The sequence below is a fragment of the Buteo buteo genome, chromosome 12 (assembly GCF_964188355.1).
Source record: "Buteo buteo chromosome 12, bButBut1.hap1.1, whole genome shotgun sequence".
In the NCBI taxonomy this organism is placed as follows: domain Eukaryota; kingdom Metazoa; phylum Chordata; class Aves; order Accipitriformes; family Accipitridae; genus Buteo; species Buteo buteo.
Window position 1 is genome coordinate 6798388 of NC_134182.1, and position 19381 is coordinate 6817768.

Genomic DNA, 19381 nt, shown 5'->3' on the forward strand with positions numbered 1-19381 from the left:
GGAAGTTTAAGACAAAACCACATTTTTGCTGTTAAGACTTAGCTTAAGTTTAAGCTATATTGAAGAAGCCATGCCTGTAGAACTATCTCACAAATAGAATTAATTGTAGACCAGACACATTTTTATGGTTGCATACATAACTACATCTGCTCCAGAGCTTCTGCTGGCATGAAAATGCTGTATAATTTCCAGCTTCTCTAGCAGGGCCCTGATAGCAAAAATCATTAATGCACACTAGGCTTAGGTTTTGAGTTTTTTTTCATTCTGCCTAAGAGGAAATCTTTAGATGAATACCTAATTTCCCTCCAATTGCTTCTACTTGCTGTGACAAAGCTCTTTACAGCCTCCGAATGCTTTTAGAGGTTTATCAGGTCTTCCCAATGTACATACCCCAAGATCTATATATTGAGGCACACCCAGGCTTTTCGGTAGAGTTCTGAGATCTCACAGTGATGTCATGTTTTTAATTTAAAGTTGTCATTTCATAGGATTTATGTTTTTAGCCCTCATGGCTATAACAAGGAAGAGCTCGAGAAGGTGGGCTGCGTATAGTCCTCACTTTGGCATAGTTTGCAGATCTTGAAGCGTATTCTTGAGAGAGCTGAGCTGCCTGTCTACCTTGGCTGTTGAGCTGTGTCCCTGAGAGCTCCTCCTCGCCAGGGCCCTGGCAGGGTGCTGAGGACGTCCTCACTGCCTCACCCCGCACATCATCCGCTGCTCCTAGGGGAGTCCCGGAACAGATCCCAGCCCGTCTGAAGACAGGGACCAGCACCCTACAGAGAAAAGGGGTTTTGCCTTCCTCGTCAGCCCAGGAAGCGTATTTGATGTAGAGGACTCCTCCTGCCTCTCGGAAGGATGGACGATGGCACGCTCACACTTAGGGCCGTGCCGTTCCCACGGCACGCGTGTGGCGGGTGTGATCAGTACAGTGACTTGTCTGAAAAGCGCCGCAGGCTGAGGATGCCGCTATTGCGTGGTCCCAAGCAGAATGCTGACTCCTGTGCCTCAGCTTCACCGTCTGTAAAGCCGAAATGGCTGGGTTTGTCTCTGACCCTCAGGCTCGCCTCCAGCTGTGAGACAGTGAGGTGGATCCAGTCGGAAGGTCGGAAGCGTGACTCGGCCACGCTGCAGGCTGTCCCCAGGCTGTCCCGGTAGCCAGCAGGCGCCTGGGCGCTGGGGAGTGAAAGGGAGAGCGGTGCTGTCCCTGTCATTTGGCTGACAGCAGGACCCACAGCGGTGTGGCCGCAGCATCCCAAATAGTGACCAAGGGGCCGGGCTGAAGCCCTTTCAGGGCTTTTGTACCTACGGCTAAGAAATATATGATGGAGCCCATCACGTTGGAGAACCAGAATGATGTCAGAGCCTGGTGACATCAGTCCCCAATGCAGGACACTGCTTGTGCAGCCCAGCCCAGCTGCAGTGCCACCAGTTATTGCAGATCACAAAGTAAAGGGCCAGTCTTGTCCAATAGCTTTATGCACAGGTCTTCCACGGGGTTAAAATAAATGCGATGTGACAAGTGGTTGTTTTCTCTCTGAAAGATGACTGTCTCGTTTGGCTAGGATCTGATTACATCTATATATGCATGATCTATTTTCCTTTGAAAATTAAACTGCTGTCTCTCTTTGGTTTTGGCAACAAGGAACTAATGGTGTCTTGTGACTTCAGCCGTGTGCTTAGGAGGGGGATGTGACTTGGTGGGGTAAGCCATTTCCTGAGAGGTGTGAGACGTGACTTCAAGACCTGGTGGTGCCATTCGTGTATTCTGTTCCGAGGACTTGATAAGAGCTTCAGACACCCAGAAAGCCTTGAAGAAAGCGGCCATGAGGGAGGCGTAAGAATCTAGCAAATGCATATGAAAAGATCAAGGGGCTGCATTTGCTAAATCCCAACAGGAACAGATTTGGGGTGAGACGTCCAGGTTCAGAGGGGACCCAGATGTAGCAAAGGGGCAAGAGCAGAGTATGTCTGATGGCTGGCAGCTGGCTCCCTACCTTCAGAGGGAGAGGAAGATCAAGGATTTGGGAGTGGGAGGCAGATAAGAGCAAATGGTGAGGGTGGGAAGAGGGAAAGGAAAGGGCAATAGGGAGGAAGCTACTGGGGACAGGAGAAGCTGCTTGAAAGGGCAGGTGATATTTGCGGTTGAATTTAGACACTGTTAAACCTCAGCCCGCCTTTGAGTTTTGAGATGCCCTGAGAATGGCAGGATGTGTGTACCTGACTCGCACTGTTGCTTCTGCAGTGAGTGGGCAGTCCCACAAAGATTGCTGTGGCAGCAAGCCTTAGGCTTAAACAATTCCTTGTTGCAATTTATCTCTGTGCCCTCCCTGATTTTATAGCATGTGGTACCGTGAGAGAACCTAAAGCATCTATTTAATAGAGCTCATCATGTTGCTTTGCTTACTTGCATGCCCTTAACAAGGTCATACCCCATTCTTAGAGATACTTTCCTTAATGAAGCATTTTATAACAACTGTTGATGCAGGTAGTTGTATATATAAAATTACTGGGTCATCTGAGCTCCCGGTAATGTTTAATTAATTCACTGTACAAGCAAAGGAAAAAACTCTATCTCTGCAGATGAACAAAAAAAACCCAAAACCAAAGAAGAAGGTAAGAATGGAAGAGGTAAGGAAAAAGACAGGACCCTGTTTACTTCCTTTTCATACAGCACTTACTTAGGAGAGGCAGCCTTCCAGGGTGCAGCCAGAATAGGCACCCATAGCAGGGCTGGCAGGGGAAGGCAGGGTGATACATAGCAGAGAGGCCACATCCTCTTTTAATAGCACTGGATAACAGAAAGAAAAGCTCCACACAGTCCTCTCTCTTCCTTTTTCAGGCTCCTTGGCCTTAGCAAGCAGTGCTAAGGCATTGTTTTGTACCTTTTCTTGGCAAACTCCTAAACCCTTATCATCACCCCCTGCATGCAGCAAGGTCTTCCTTCTATCCCGACATAGCAAAATGACAGTCATAAGATTCTCTGTTTCTGTCCTGCAGTGTTTGGTATCTGTCCGAGCGTGCAAGCTGCTGAAATTAATACGTTTTTATGAGAATTTAACTTTTTTCTTCTTTCTTTTGTTGAAGGTTATTGAGGAAAGGATCCAAATATGAAGCAATTTTTGCTCCAGTGGTTCAAACCAGAAGGCAATACATAGAACCAGAAGTTTCCCGGTAAGGTCAGATGCCCGTTCCCATACGAACACAGATCCACCAGCTTTCTCTGCCCCTGGCTGCTCTGGTGCTATTAAACCCCACAAGTCTTCCCTCTCTGAGTGGTATTGACTGGAGATTTCTTCAGCTGGCTCCCCTGCGCTTCCCTGCTGCTGCTTAAACACGTGCCAAGGCCGGTGCTCTGGCTTCAGTCTTACCATTCATTCTGTTTCCCATCTTCTTTTCTGGTTAGTTTTGGAGACAAGGGACTGTTGGTGTCTTGTGTATCACAGCATTTGCAACAAAGCCATTTTGCTCTAGCATTTTTTTCTGGGGTATTTAATTTCAAAGATATTCAGGCCTCTGTACAGTTTGGAAGATTTTCAGCTTTAACATGTAGATGGAAGGTGGGAAGTTCCACCTGAGTTGGGGATTTGCAGTTGATCATTAAATCAGCAGTTTCAGGTGATTGTAGCTGGGGAGTGCAGTGGTTACTATGCCATTTGATGAAGTAATTATCTTCCATGCATGAATTGACTCATATTTCTTTGCTATTTAAAATCAAACTGAAGAAAAGAAGAAGAAAGAAAATACCATGCAATGAACCCAGTAGGCATTATTTTTGCATGTTATCCTGATTTTCGTAAGCCCACGGCACAGTATTCTAGTGTCTGACTCACACAGAAGCTCCACTCATTTGCATAGAAAAGTATCTCCATCTTCCTCCCCCACTATCCCATCCTCCTTCCTCAACCATCCCAGATAAGCCATCCGATACTGTCCTGCATGTTGCCTCACTCCTCTCCACAAACAACGCTTTCTAGGGCACGTCCCTGCCCTCCACCCAGGACCGGTGCCCCCCGGGCTGCCCTGCTCAGGCAGCTCTTGCCCCGGACCTTGAAACTGCCTCTTGTTCTCTTGTCCCTATTTTATATGACAGCTGTTTTTCTTCTCCTATTATTGAAGCTCAGCTTCTCTGCTTTTATTTCTGGCAGGGTTTTTTTTCTATTTGACTTTGACCCCGTTTGTCAAGGGTGCACCCTTGTCACCTCCTTAGTCTAATCCTCTCCTTTGTTGTCTACAGGTCTTCCTCTCTTTCCTTTTATTGGTACTTTTATCTCTTTCTCCACTATCTTTTAGTCCTCTTGATTCTTTCCCCTCTCTTTTGCATTTGACCAAGCTTGTCTTACACATATTACTTGGGGGATTTAAGACTTTTCTCCTTGACAGCTTTTCTTCCCCGCCCCCTGGAAGTTTCTCCGTGCTGCTGGACACATGCCAAAGAGCAAATACATTTATTACTCCAAATGAGACAACTGCAATCCCAGATCGAGAGTGACTCCAGGCGGCAGTGATCGCAGCAGCTCTCTACTGCCATTTTAACCATCCCCCCATATCTTTAGGCAACCACGTTTTTCCTCTTTTGCTGTCATATCTTCACATCTGGGAGGCTGTCTTAAGGTCTTTGAGGTAAGAGAAGGTATAAAGGAGTGGCGAGAGTTTGCTGCAAGGCTGAGTGATCAAAAAAGGGTGCAGGGGTGTTGAAGTGTAAGTTTCTATTTGCAGTTCCACCACTGCTATCCTCTTGTTACTACTTTCAGGCTCATTGTCCATGCCTGAAGCACGACTGTAGACAAAGTCTTTATGATGGTGGCTGGAAACTGCAAAACTGGGCACAATATCACGTCAATCACAGCATCACCTGGGTGTTCTACATTGTGTGTCTTGGTCAGTGCCAGCATAGCAGCATCCATGGTTTTCTAGCATTTCAAAGAGGCTGTATTTCTTTCAAATCTTGCCGGGATAGAAAAAGTTGGGGTCTTCAAAGGGCAGAAGTGAGAAGATAAGGAGTTTCCTTTGATTAATCTCTCTTGGTTGAACTGTCCTTCCTCCGTGTTTTGTATTTCTTATCAGATAAGGCAGCAGGAGTCCTGGCATGTATAGAGCAGTCCAGGAGAAACAGGGAACCTGCTGACACTGAGAAGTCTGATCCTCCTTGTCCACAGAGCTTGATTTTGCATCTCTTTAGGCAAATGGTGATCTTTCCACTGGCTGCATGGAGCAGGCTCCTGCTTGAGGGACAAGGATAATTTCTAGCTGTGAGATGTGAGGAGCCACACAGGTGCCCACACAAGCAAACCCCTGTATATTGCACTCTTTCTTCACCCTAACAAAGTGTCCAGAATGTATGTGAGCGCTGACCTCCTTCATCTCAAAGAGGTCTTTGCATTTCAGCTTTCTGTAGCAGCAAGTTGCCATTAACAGCATATAGCCAAGTCTGGGCTGTCCAAACATATACATCAAATGCCACTGTAACTTGCCTGTGGCACTGTTGCTGAAGGGAAGGTGCATGGCACGCTGGTGAAGGCACACAGGATTGTTCCTAGAAGATCCCTGTTCCAGAGCAGGATCTGTGCCTGCTTCCTGCTCTCCAGGCTTTAATCTAATCTTGCAGCAATGCAGCTTCACCAGATTCCTTTGGCTAACCAAAGTGGAAAAGCTGGTTTCAGATGGGAATTTTACTTAGGACCATGTAAAATTCATATGCACAAAGAGCTGCAGAAGACCCGGTCATTGCAGGTCTGCCTGACCTCTTTTCTCTGTCCACATTTCCCAGGGTCAGTTCTCAAACTCTTGCCAGTGTTTTCAGCAGATGCAGAAACTGTGGACCACATCACACAGCAGGAAAGAGTTATTCACTTTTTCTTCACAACAAAAGGAGAGCCACTCCTGTGAAATCCTATCTATATCTGTGGGTCAGGGTTCCTGGTTTTCTCCATGTATGCATGCAGAAATCATGAGGAAAAGGAGTCATGAAGTGCTCTTTGGAGCACTTGCAGAATAGCCATAGTTTAGATAATTGCAATTTTTTTTTCTGGGTGAAGTTTGGGCCATTTGGGAATTGACCATTGAGCGTGGCATGAATAGGAAGGGGAAAGCTAAGTGGAAAATACGTTTGCTAGCAGTGCCTCTAGTAGGCACAGCAGAAATAAGCAAGGGATGTACCTGCTTTGGCTGGCACTTTTTTGGTGAGGAAATGCCCCCATTAGACCTATTTCTTGGTGGACTACATTAGCAAAATACTCCTAGTATGGCTGCTGCTATATAGCAAAGTGTTATTTTCCGCCTCCTTCCTGAAGAAAATAAGCAGTGCTTGTTAAAACAGAGATTTTGCTGTTAGAACTGCGTTTTTATTACAGCGCAGAAGAGCAGAGGGCAGCACTGGTAACGTTGTGGGGATGCTGTAGGGCACTGCTCTCAGTTGCCCTGCATGAAGTACATGGGCTGCGTGTGCCTTGGTGAGGAGACGGTGTGACACTCTCCGCTGGTCCCCTCGTGTAGTGCCAGGTGGGAGCACAGCATAAAGAGGGCAGCAACAACCTCGGGGTGAGGCTGGAGAGGACTTCTGTGGTTGCCGGTGTCACAGGTTTAAGCAGAAATTCGTTTGACATTTTGGAAGGGGGAAGGCAGTGCTGATCATTCCTGGCTGCTGTGCTGGGTACGTGCCGATGCACTTGGCTATGAGGATGATGCATTTTCCAGCATAGAGGAGGCTTGTGTCCATGCAGTTTTAAGGTCAAATTGTGCCATCACACCCTTGAGACAGTAAACAGTGGCAGATTGTGAAAGGGGCTGTACCAGTAACTCTTAGCCATGACGTTTTTGGCACGCCACCTAACCAATGTCTGGGGAAGGCTCTCAGACCATGGTGATGCACCATCTCCTCACATTTTGCAGCCTTTCCTGGTGAAGGTAGGCTATACATCCCTGGCTTGGCCTTTTAAATGGACTTCTTGCCAGGACGGTGGTGGCTCCCTGCAAGATGAAACAGAGCAGGTCAGGGAAAGAGTAAGACATTGACATTTCCCCGTGAGGTCTTTTAGGATCTCAGAAGAAACCATAGTTGAAAACCAAATGATCTTCAGTCACAGACTCAGAGGGGAGGTGCAGCGCATGTAAAGCTGTGAAAGGTACATCAGGAAACCCAGGCCATTCACATGGACTATGTCCAGCAATATAGTAGTATAGATATTCAGATACGCACAAGCACAGGTGGATTTAGAAGTTTTGGGGGCTAGACCTCATACAATCAGCACTGGTAAAACCTCTGCGCTAAACCTTTATTTGGCAGAGTTTCAGCCTCCCCTATTTTATTGTACCCCAGTTTGCATGTCTTGTATTACATGGGCAGTCCCCTGAGCAGCACCCTTGAAAGAAATTGAACCAAAAGTGTCTTCTGAATATTCCACATGGAAGAGAACCACTTACACACAGCAGTCATAGCGGCTGCTCCTATCATTGTATTATCACGTCTGTTGTCAGCTGACAGATGTGATGATGAAATGAGAAAAGGGAGCCTGGAAGGAACCAGGGCAACAATTTGGATACTTTGAGGAAAAATACTTGATTAGTATGTGTGATTTCAGCTCCATGGGCTGCCATCGTTGCTAGCTGGGCAGAAATGCCAGGCAGGCATAGGGAAGAAGCACATCATATATCTCAACCCATATCTCTCTAGCAGGCAGGGGAAGTATGTGGCTTTTTATGTGCTATAGTAGCCCAGGTGAGTTCATGGAGCATTGCAGTGTGGAGGGCCATCCTAGCCCAAACTCTTTCCTTAGTACCTAATCCCTTTGTGTTAGCTACAGAGATGGCAGAGGACAGGCAGTAGTTGCTCCAAATCAGTGTGGTGAGTCCCCGTCTTCAGGTTTATGGGACTTGTTCCGAAACTGTTCTCCCTCGTGCTACTGCAGAAGGTCCTCAGGGCAGTGGTGCACCATGCTGCGAGGATTTAAAGCAATGTAGAGGTTTCATTCAGGAGGTCTGTGCCACAGCAGATGCCACCCTCGGCGACTGTTATTCTCAATATCCTGGAGTCCTGGATAAGCTTCCCCAAACTCAGCTTTGTTATTTTCTTAATAGTGAGTATGGTGCAAAGCACTATCCTGAAAACTCTGAAAGCTGCTGGTCCGGTCCATAAAGGGGCTTGGGTGTGTGGTGCTCCTCACCAATGATTTTTACTGCACAGCTACTTTTACCCAGGTTGCAGCAGCATCACGGTGGCACCAGTGGTAACAGCGTAAAAGCACTTAGCCTCTTTTGGTCTGGACAGTCGTCTGCGAGGCACTAAGAGAGCTATCACTTCAGTCGTCAGTCACTGCTGACCTGGGCCAGCTTTGAACGCTGGGTCCCGAGATGAGAGGTTTCACCCTGTCATTCTTCTCCAGAGGCAGCTGCTTTTCCTGAAGAAGGCTTTCAAGAGCATTTCTAATGGATGCAGGAAAAAGAAGAAAAAAACATCCCCAGGCTTTTACTTCCGTGCTGGCATTGCACTGCTTCCTGTGACCCTCTCTCTTCCCAGCAATGCGTGGTTTTAAGGTTGCATAGGCTAGGTGGAACATATTTTAGAGCGAGACTCTATTTAGACGTGATGTCAACTGCAGCCAACTATAAAAAGATCAGTAATGCTCTTTGAAAGTGTAACAGCTGCTGCTCTACACAGTCTCTGGTGTATTACCAGTCCGTCCTATTTCATGTGCACACAACCAAAATAAAATATTACAGCAATCATCTTATTATATAGTTCAAGGAATTTGGGACGTAAACTCCCCAGAAACCAGGAGGAATTCAAGGTTAGACAAACTGGGTAATTTTACACAGTTTGTTAACAGAAAGGTAATTTTATCTGGCTTTGCAATGTAGCCTGACTTTTACCTAGCACTTGACTATGTGCTATCAGTGATCCCTACATAGTGACAACAGAGCAGCAAACCTTTCCTTTGGGTGGTTTTGCTGGGTGTTGTTCACATATTTATAAGCCGAGCTCTTGCATGGGGCAAGTCCAGCAATATATTATTCAATATATGAAACCTATTTTTGTCCTTAACTGGATGTGGCTACATATATTTGAAAACACACTAACCAGGCCAAAATTTCCCATAAAAGCAGGGCTGTTTAAGAAAATGTGATTTATTAATCTCGAGTGAACAGAGAGAAGTGAATGACTGTGGAATTGTGCTAGCACTACACACCGTTACAGTACTGGAGATGGGGTCTCGGCTGGGTCTCTGTTAAGGACAGCCCTGAAACTATGGATGGTGCAGTAAAGCAAATTCTTCTCTAAAATCTGAACAAGAAACATTTAGGAATAATCCCCGCATTTCACTCTGTGGAATTCCTTCCGTCGAGGATCTTGATACATTTTCCAGTGCTGTCTCTGTTTTACTAAAACATGGGACGGCTGAGCGGCCTGCCCGCAGTTATGCAAAAGCCAGTGAGTGGCAGGGCAAGAAGGGGAGCCTGGCTGTTCTCGTTGTGCTTTCCCCCTTCCCGTCCTTTTCCTTTAGTCACCAGGCCTGCCGTTTGGTGAGCTGACATTACCAGCGGTCCATGCAATTCAATTCTCTGCAACAAAATGAGAGAGCTCAAACAATATGAGTCCAGGAAGCGACAGCTACATAAAAAGGACAGAAAAAAAATCTCACGAGTGCCCAGTTAGCTGCAGTGGTTGCCTGAAGTCCCGCTGGGCTGAGCCCTGACTCGGCGGGGTCTGTCATGGGGAGCAGCCGGGCTGAGGAACAGCACCCTCCTGCCTCGCAGAGCCGAGCAGATCAGCGCGAGCTCCAGGTCCTTTCTGCGTCCTTGACAAGACTAAGCAGTCCAAAGTGGCCGCGGTGTTGTAGGCAGGTTGATTTTGTTTGTTTTGTAGTGCAGACAGGGCCTTTGTAGCGTGGGTGAAGAACGGCCTGTTCCTAAGTGACGGGTAAACTTCTCTGACACAGGTTTGAAGCAGCGGTGAGGTCACCAGCCTGCGAGGAAATGGTGGGCTGCCAAACACGACTGTTACCAAAGGTGACGGGGCAGTTAGGCAATGTGAGGAATGACTTGGCATCAGGCAAACGCGCACACCGCAGGACGGGCTCGGCCGTGTCTCTGAGCGCTGGCTGCACCCAGCTCCCGAGCAGGGATGTTTCATCCGTGAGGAAATGAGAGGCACCCAGAAATGAAAGCGAGCGGCCTCCAGTCACACGGGAAGCTTGGGAGGGAGCACCATCGGTGCCCAGGCGACGGTGCTGCGGGTGCAGGCCCATCCTTCCCTGCCGGCTCTCTGGAAACCCCTCGGGTTCCCCCAATTTGCCAGGGCGCTCGGGCTGTTCACTGCTGCAGCATGAGCAGCATTAGCAGGATGAGCAGCTGACTGGGGGAGCTAGGCTCTTCTACGTACAAATACACACGCGAACAAACACCGTATGGTTGTTTAAATAAAGTGATGCTGAAGAAGGGTGAATTGTGTCAACAGACAGAGATGAATTTACATGCTACAGCGTGTAGCAATATGCTGTCAGGTAAGAGCTGGCAAATTTTTTGCGTCCAGCCATGCATACATAAAGGTATCACAGGGGGAGCTGAGTTGCTGTGGAATTTAAGGTTGTGGGTTTTTAATAGCACCTAGGAAACAGGATACTGGAAATCCTTGAACATTCACTCAATAACTTCCCAGCCAGAGCCTTTATTTGTCCTCTAATAGTCTGCAGATTATTTAGGATTGTACTATACCCCTTGATAACTAAGAGCTCAGTTCTTTAGCTATCAGGCAGCCTCCATTCTAAATAAGGATGGCTGAGACTTTTTGCAAAGCTTTTGTCTACCTTTGTCTGAGGCTTTGCGACAACTAAGTGGCTTCCACACTTCTAGAAGTGAGACGGGTAAATCGGTGGCCATGAGCCCATTTGTTCAAAGAAGAAAAGAAAACAGTACTGCAATCCTACAGGGGTGACAAGATGAAGCTGTCTGTCTCGTACAATAGCCATAGAAACCTCAGGCTCCTGGTGTTCTGACTCCCTGGCTATGATTTTCCACAGTGACCAAGTAATTTATTTAATCCTTTCACTACCTCTTTGTAGAGTCTTGGAGCTTTAGGGTGTTGGAATCATCAAACTAACTCCTGCAAGGCATTAGAAGGCAAGATCTTGCAATGTGTCACTGGGGGAAAAAAAGGACTTTTCTTTCAAAACAGATGTTTTCCCTCTAATATATTTTACAAGTCGAGGAAAAACAAGCTCTTTAAAAAAAGAAAATTAATTGAAAACTTGGATCCTTTTGCAATGAACGTGATGCCAAAGCTGACATCTTGTTTCTTTCACATGTGGTTAGAGACATTTTCTTCTTTGGATCTTCAGGGCTTTCTAGTCCTCCTGAAGGATTTTTCTCCTGACTCCTAGGTGACTGTTAAAAAGATAAAAAATTATGAGATATTTTGTAGTGCATTAAATTACTTGCCTCTAAATTAGTATTATTTTCATCAAACCAGTTGTATTGGATATTCTCTTACTTATTTTTGTGGAATTCGGGAGTCCTAATCAGGACCAGCCCCTTCCTGACATGGCCACTAAAGCCTGGGGACTGGATTATTCTGTTAAAGTAATCAACAGTGAGGCAATTACATTTTGCACGCAAAATGTAGTGAGGGGGTCAGAAGGAATACCCACTGACCTGAATGTGGCATTTCGCACCATAGCAATAAGGTTCAACCAGCAAAGATTGCTACTGCCCTCTTTTTGAATAGAGAGGTTTAGCAAGAACCGGCTGTCTGTCATGGCTAACAGGTTACTGGGAGGTGCTGGGCACACAGCTAGTGATGTTTGGGACTCCATCTGGCAAGGAATTTCCTTCCCCAGGTTTTGATCTAGAAAGAAATGTCAGTTGCTGTTGTGAATATCAGAGCCTGTTCTCTAGCTGGAAAAATATTGTTGTTTTGCTGTTATATAAAGGCTGCTCAACAATTACAATGACGGGCACTCTACGGAGGCCTGTAATAAAAGCAACACACAAAAGGAGATATTACATTCACATATTTTTGAACCTAAGGGCTTGTCTATACTAGAGATAGGGGTTTTTTTGCTGGATCTCAGTGAGGTTAAAGATGCACTCTTCCTGCCTTTGTCTGTATAGCTACATCTAAACGAGGGCTTTTATCAGCATAACTATGTCAGCAAAAGACCCAGCTCTTAACTCACATAATTGCACTGGGAAGGCTCCTTAAGTGGAGGCCAGCTTATACAGATTCTGCAGACGGAAGGAAGCAAGAGAATTGCTCCTTTCATCATGATAGCGTTTTATCTCGGGGGCCTAGTGCTGACATTTTGAGTGTTGTTAACCTCTGCTATTTTAGGACTGGTGTGTAGGAGCGCATCACTACTGAATCAGGCATTCAGATACCTCTCTCCTGGGAATACGGTTCAGAAATCTGGCTGGTAAGACGTAACCACCTTGGATAAGCTCTTCCTTTGAGAACTCGTGCCCTGTTTTTCCTTGATGAAACTCCCTCACATGCCAGCCATCCCGGACCCTGTTTTACATGAGATGCATGATGTGGTCCCCAGTGGATGACTCCATGACTACTTTAAATTATATGTTAATATGTCGTTCCCCTCCTCATTCAAGGATTTCATTATCTTGCAGCAAAGCATGTGAAAGGAAGAGGATTCACGTCTCCCTATATTTAAGAGAAAAAACATATGACCTGTTCAGCAGCAATTCATCTCAAGCATCAATCAGCAAGATAGGGACCAGAAGGTATGTAAATAAACTGTAGACATTTTAAGCCAAAGAGGCTGGGTCAGATTATGGATGTACTAAATGTGCCAGTCTTGAGCTCTGGCTTGATGAAAAATGAGGGTTTGGCAGCTTAAAGGAGGTGCTGCCTGCCACTCCCTTTGCCACCTCTCTCATTCACACTCCTCTCCTTGCAGCCCTTCACCCTGACAATTGTAGTGACTCAATTGTTTATGGGGCTGGGCTGTGAAGGAGATCTGGGAATAAAGCCAGTTTAAAAAGAGAGAGAGAGGTTGGGATAAAAGGAAGGAGGCTGCATTTCACTGCGAGCCAGTATGGCCACCGAAACCCCATCGTACCATAACACAGCCTTCTGCAGTGATGGGGAGAGGAGCCACAGTCTCTCCAAGAGGAACATCTGCAAGCCAAGAAAAGGCACAGTTACTAGTGCAGCCCATACACAAACATAGATTTATGACTCTGTCCTGCAACAAAGGAACTTGCATTACTTTTATAAGAAAGGATGTTACTGCTTATCTCCTTTGAGGACAGCCTACTCACAGATAAAGAGAATGGGAAGTCTTGTCTCAGTAATTTGTCCTGTGCTGTCCATTAGGAAAACAGAGGGAGGAGGTTTTAGCTCAAAGTTTCCATCTTTGTTCACCAGCCTCGCACACCATAGTCTGTTCTGATTTTATTATCCTTGATGAGAAAGAAAAAAAAAAAAAGAGAAGAAAATTATGTCAAAACACTATCGCCAGTCTGATGGGACTTGTGATTCTCAGCAGTTCTGCTGCGCAGTAGATTTCAGTCTACTGTTGTTGCCACTGTGAACGACTTCCAAGGTCCACAAAAGCCACAAAGGAATGGAAGTCAATAGATTTAGTCCCACTGTGCAGGATCTGCCTCTCCACTAGCAGTCCACAAATCAGAAGAGGTTGAAATTGCCTGCTGAAGTGCAATTCTACTCACATGGAATAAGGGAGATAAAAATACACTTCCCGCACTGAAAAGATGGTCATTAGAGCAGAAGAGCACAGGTAGGGAAGCAAACTATCTAGTGATGTGACTATTGCAGGAACAGCAGGGTGGCTGGATTGGTGTGGCTACTTCTTAGGGTGCAGTTTGGTATTACAGCTGAGCTGATCTACAAGCTAGTTGCTGCCTGTGCTTCCTGTTTGCGCTGCTTTCCTTATATTGCGTCTAGTGGCTGTATGGCCACAGGGCGAATCTGTTCATCTGGCTGATAACAGCGGCAAACTAACCGTGCCATAAAAATGAGTAGTTTTCAGCCAGATCCGCCAGCTGAATCAACTCACCCTGAAGCCACTCTGTTGCTAGATTCAGCACAAGAGAAAGGGCAGGAGAACGCAGCTGGGAGCAGCAGTGGAGTGCGACCACCGCTATTTGGCATTAGCTCATTCATGGCCCTAACCGCAAGCTGCCTCCTGAAAGGACAACCTGCTCCCATCTTCCCTTCCCTGCTCCCAGCAGTGCATTCCTGCTGCTGCCAGTGCTTTCCTGACCCTTTGGTGAATCAGGCCTGCTCTTTAAGCCATCAGAGAACCAACCTAGGAAGCAAATAGTCTTCTCCCTGCTTGATAAGGTGAAGGGGATTGCTGGATTGCTGAGAGGTCCAACAAGCCTAAGAGCTGGCAACAAGGATGCTGTGTGGCGTGTGGCAGGGAGCAGACCAGGGCGGCTCCCTCTGACAGCAGCCATTTCATGAAACCTCATTCTCAATTTAACCCAAAGCAGGAAAAAAAACCCCAAACAACAACATAAAAAAGTGAGCTGTTGCTGAGCAGATGGAAACCAGCTGCACGCTCTCCATTAAAGAAGAGTGCATCTGATAATTAGATGAAGAGGGACAGGTTTAACATATGCTTTTGAAATGTATGTTATCCTTCTGCTTGCTGAATGGAAGGAGTGACATGACTAGTGCCACGTGTTGCACACATAGACTTGCTCTTCGCAAGAGACAGGCAGGACAGTCAGCAAACAGTTTTGCAAAGAAATCCCTTCTCTGCCTATCATTTCCCATGCCATTGGGGGCCCAAAGGTAGATACAGTTCATTTGTGAATAAAGCCAGAAGGAAAGGACGCTGGAGGGAAGAAGCTGGTACGTAGCACAGTGCAGAGGAGGATGTGTCTGGAACATCAGAGCTCAGGGGCAGGGGTGTGACATCTCTGTCCCCTTTGAGGACACGTGCTAGTTGGGGTCAGACCCTGACCCAGAGTTACCACTTGCTTCTGGAAGTGTTTTAAAAGAGCATCCATAGGTGCTCTGAATTTACATGGATGGAAATCATTCATCTGCCTGTTGATTCACAGTTTTTTCTGGGCAGATAGCCAAAAACGCGATTGCTAATTGCATCAATTTTCATGTTCTCTCTTCTGTAAAATCACTTTATTAGAGGAGTTGGTTAAATTCAGGAAGTGCTCAAATTCCCGGCCCTATCTTGTTTAGCAAAGACTTCTTGATAACAGTGCTGTACTACTTCTCCCAGCTCATGTGCCTGTAAAAGGCGTGATTGTGTACACAGTTACACTGCTGCAGATGCAATCATATCAGCATAAGAAAATTAAACTGGTATCACTTATTTTATTAGACTGAACTGTTCCTTTATGATCACCTGTAGCTGGTATAACTGCATCCATGCTATGGGATGTTTGCTGTCTGTCAACGTGGGAACATTTAGGGAAGATGGACTTTAGTACGTGTATGTTTCCTCAGGAGTCGCTCTAGCACTCTGTCAATAAACCCAATTTCAGCAGTGTTTGCTGATGCAGCTAAAAAGGTATTGCCAGACCCTACATCCGATTAACTGTTACTCTGCACTTCGTGTAATAATTTAGAGAAGTCAGTGTGAATGTCACCATAAATTACTACAGAAATGCAAGGCAGCAGCGCAGTGAAAGGTGTTAGCTTCAAAGCAGAGACAACTATTATCTACCCCACTGTAAACGGGTCCCAGAAGGGACTGAAGTAGTTTGCAAAATTGCAACTGTACTGCCGTCTTTCAGCGTTGTCCAACGGGACGTGAAGCAAACGGCACTGTTTGCTCTTGGGTGCCAGGCAAGATTAGACCATGCTTTAAAGGAGACCTCTTGAAGGAAAAATAAAATGGAATTGTGGTTATTTTCAGGCATCAACCCAAATAGCATACGGGTTTCTACTCGGAAATTGCATACAGGCTTCTACTTGGAAAATTACCTTTCTCTTTTTTTTTTCCTTCTCTCTCTCTGTTTTTGGAGCTTTCATTACTTCTTAGGAAAACTGACTCCATTCAGTCCAGAGGAGACCGTGGTGGGGGTCTTGCAGAAGTGGATTCAAAGTGCTCTCTTGCTTAACCGAAAAGTAGAAACATAAAATCTTGAGTTGGCTTATTTTTCTCCACAGACATATGACATTTGAATAAACAAGCAGTAATGAAAAAGGACAGATTTAAATGACTTGAGAGAATTTTCTCTCAATGAATCCTGTGGTGCCATTACACACTTTGCTGTCCCAGATCTGCCAATCCCAGTAGATCCAAACCCAATTTACTGTGCATGCACAAATGGTTGGAGTGTGATCCTTGAATTTAATGTGTATGGAACATCTAAAGAGTTACTGAGAAGATCCGCTGCCTGTCAAACATACAGTAAGGTCACCCTGGGCTCCTAAACTTCAGGAAAACCAATAAGCAGCCACAAAAAAGCAGCTTGGTGGTAGATGAGGTTGAGTGGTCACCAAAATGGGCAACACTGGCAGATTCACTGTAGCTCCTGGAACAAAGATATTTTCCAACAGGCTTCCAAAAAAAATAAAAATCAATTTCTATAAAATGACTGAGCAACAGAACTATAAGGGGAAAACAAAAATATTTACATATACTCTTTAGTCTAGATTATATCAGCCAGAGCAATGTAGAGACATAAGCACAAATCAAATTTGTTTTCCTTTGTGTTGCTAGCAGAGCTGGGAGTCCACTACGCTGTAACAGTGCCTCCATGGGTGGTTTTAGAGTGTAAGATTAGCTCCTAACCAAACAGCTTGTATCTGTCCTTTAAGGAAAGGCAGACAGACAAAGAGAAAGCCTGTAATTTAAAGTAAAAGAACTTGAACACTTTCTTCCTTCTGGTCCAGGTCTGTTCAGCCAGTACAACTCTCATGAATGCAAAATGAAGACAGTAAAAAGAGGAACAGAACTGTCATGTTCTGGAAAAAGGTAAATCCTGTTACTACTCACAATTGCCAAACCTTGGGGAATTTAATCCTTCCATTAACCTGGTCACTCTCCCAGAGATACACATAGCCTTTTCTTCCAGGCAGTCCACTTTCCTCTCTCGCAGCTGCAGGAGCTCTGGGCTGGTACGATAACGCTAGGGCTGGGAGTGATGTTCACACCTGGTTTATTTAATGTAGCCATTCCTGAGAAGCTGATAACAGTATTTTCATAGTGAACGATTTGCATTTCTGAGCCCATAGCACAGTGCCAGACCCAGCTGCTCGGTGGTGTTCATTTGAGATAATCAAATATTTAGCAGCCATTGCTGTAGCAAACACTGCATTAGGCCACATCTTACAAAGTAGGGCTCCTTCCTCTGTTAGCCACCACTGTGCAAGTGGAACTCCTCCAAAGGACAGCCTCCGCCGCAGGAAGCCCACGGGTTTCACCCATGGGTGCCTGGGAGGAAGGGCTGACAGTCTGGTACCTGCAAACACCAGGAAGAGTAGAAGAGCTGTTTGTTTAAGTGAGACTACTGCTCTATGAATGTTTTAATGGTTCACTGTATAATTGCAGTGAGTAGGTTGGTATTTTTAAACGTTAAAACATTCACCAGCTTGAATTAAATAATTGATTTATTCTGTATAAAGTTTCTAGGTCTACATTTCTTAGTGGAGGGCACTGTTGCTGGACTAGACTACCTCTCTGGGACTTGTATTTCTTCTGTGTTTCTTTTCCTATGCAGAACCAGCTGTTACAAGAAATAAATGAATAATTTACTGGCTGAAATTAGCATTTTCATCTTATCTGTGAATTAAGCTAAGGTTTTTCTCAAATATATGAACTACTGGGAACTCTTTGTCATAATCAGTTGGGAGATACTTCTTCATTTACAGGATTCACAAGCAATTCACTGAAGGTGTTAGAAGTCATACTGGCTGCATGCCAGCAAACAGCCAGGGCCGGCTGCTCCCTCAAGGCCGGGGAGCCAAAGGGGCCGGGAGTGCGAGCCAGCGGGTCGGGGTGCAGGGGAGGATCTGGGGGCCCATAGCCATAGCTCAGTCGGGGGCCAAGGACAACAGCCTCAGCTGAACCAGCTCCCGAAGGCCAGGGCTCAGTGCTGGTGGTGGCCTCCCCGCCTCACTGCCTGGGAGCGCTCCCCATGGCTGCGAGCGGGCCCTGAGCCCCAGCAGCCAGACCTCCAGCAGCGGGGAGGATGTGCTCAGGGCCCCATGGCTGCCTGGACACGTAGCTCTGGGTAAATCTCTATTTTATACCAGACGAGCCAGGATTCCACACTGTAGCTCAAATAACCATCTCTGTAAAATCAAAATTTTCTTCTGGAAAAATATTTCGTCGTTTGTTATTACATTATGTCAGACCAGGACTTCCTGACTCCTCTCAAACTTTGAACACCCATTTTTTTTTCTAATCTATCATCTCACAGCTATTCCCCTTCCTATATGTGTTCATGCACTCAACGTGTCCACCAGTTGCACATCACAGCATTTACTGACACTGCAGTGTAACAGCAAGTTTCTGTATTTACAAATCTGACTTGGCAGCACCATGAAAGAGAGGAGAGTTGATGTAACATGTCCATTCCATGCTCACCAGACAGCTCTGCTATGGGAAAGGCAGGCAGAGAGCCACTAAGGGCAGCTCAGCATTGCCTGGTGGCTCTCCAAACAAGAGGCAAACCAGGCTACAGCACTGTGCCTTGGCCATGCCTCGGTCGGACGCAGCGCTACCAGACACATCTTGCTTCGACTCTCCAGCTGGGACCTCTCCAAGAGACTACGTTGCGCTTCGTGGAGAAACCTGCTCTGCTGGCGCCAGCTCGCATGCCTGTTGCATGGTATAGCAAAGCTGGCACAAGAAGAGAGGAGTTGTCTCACATTTGCTAAACGTACCAAACATTTGCTATGGGAGAGAGCCTGTCAGGAGACAAATCAGTTTTCTGTAATTATTCCCAAAATCAGCTTGTCAAGCAAGATGCTTGGGGAGCATCTTGGATTTAGCTTGGCCTCTAAACACATAGGCAAACTAAGGGCTGCCTGGTTTTGGGCCAGCCTCCTACCAGGAAGCAGAGACACCTCTGGTTTTGCTAGTATATAAAATGAAGTAAATATTTTCTTCCATTTGGGTGAAACATAGCAAATCCAGTAGGGATCAGTCAGAACCTCAGTTTCTTTTACTCTAAGGATGCATTTTAGGATAAAGAATTCAGAGTTTCTTAAAGCACAAACTTTAAGATTAATGTAACTATGGTTAAACTGTAGAATCGATGCCATAAGAAAATATTTATGAAGCATAAACTCCTCAAGCCAAGCAGGAAATGTGTCAGATCAAAACTTTGAAAACAGACATTTTAATACAAGTGACTTTATAAATGAAAAAACAAATCTTAAAGTGAAGTTGGATCTGATGCTGAAGTGACAGACTTGTAAAGCAGGGTGCAG

At 45.8% G+C, this 19381-nt stretch overlaps 1 long non-coding RNA gene across 1 annotated transcript; it reads left to right on the forward strand.

The window, feature by feature from the left end:
* The first annotated feature begins 3092 nt into the window (after nucleotides 1-3092).
* On the forward strand, nucleotides 3093-17693 carry LOC142037555 (uncharacterized). The gene is made up of 3 exons (XR_012652401.1): nucleotides 3093-3171; nucleotides 12613-12726; nucleotides 16838-17693. It is a non-coding gene; the product is annotated as an uncharacterized LOC142037555 (long non-coding RNA).
* Nucleotides 17694-19381: the final 1688 nt, after the last annotated feature.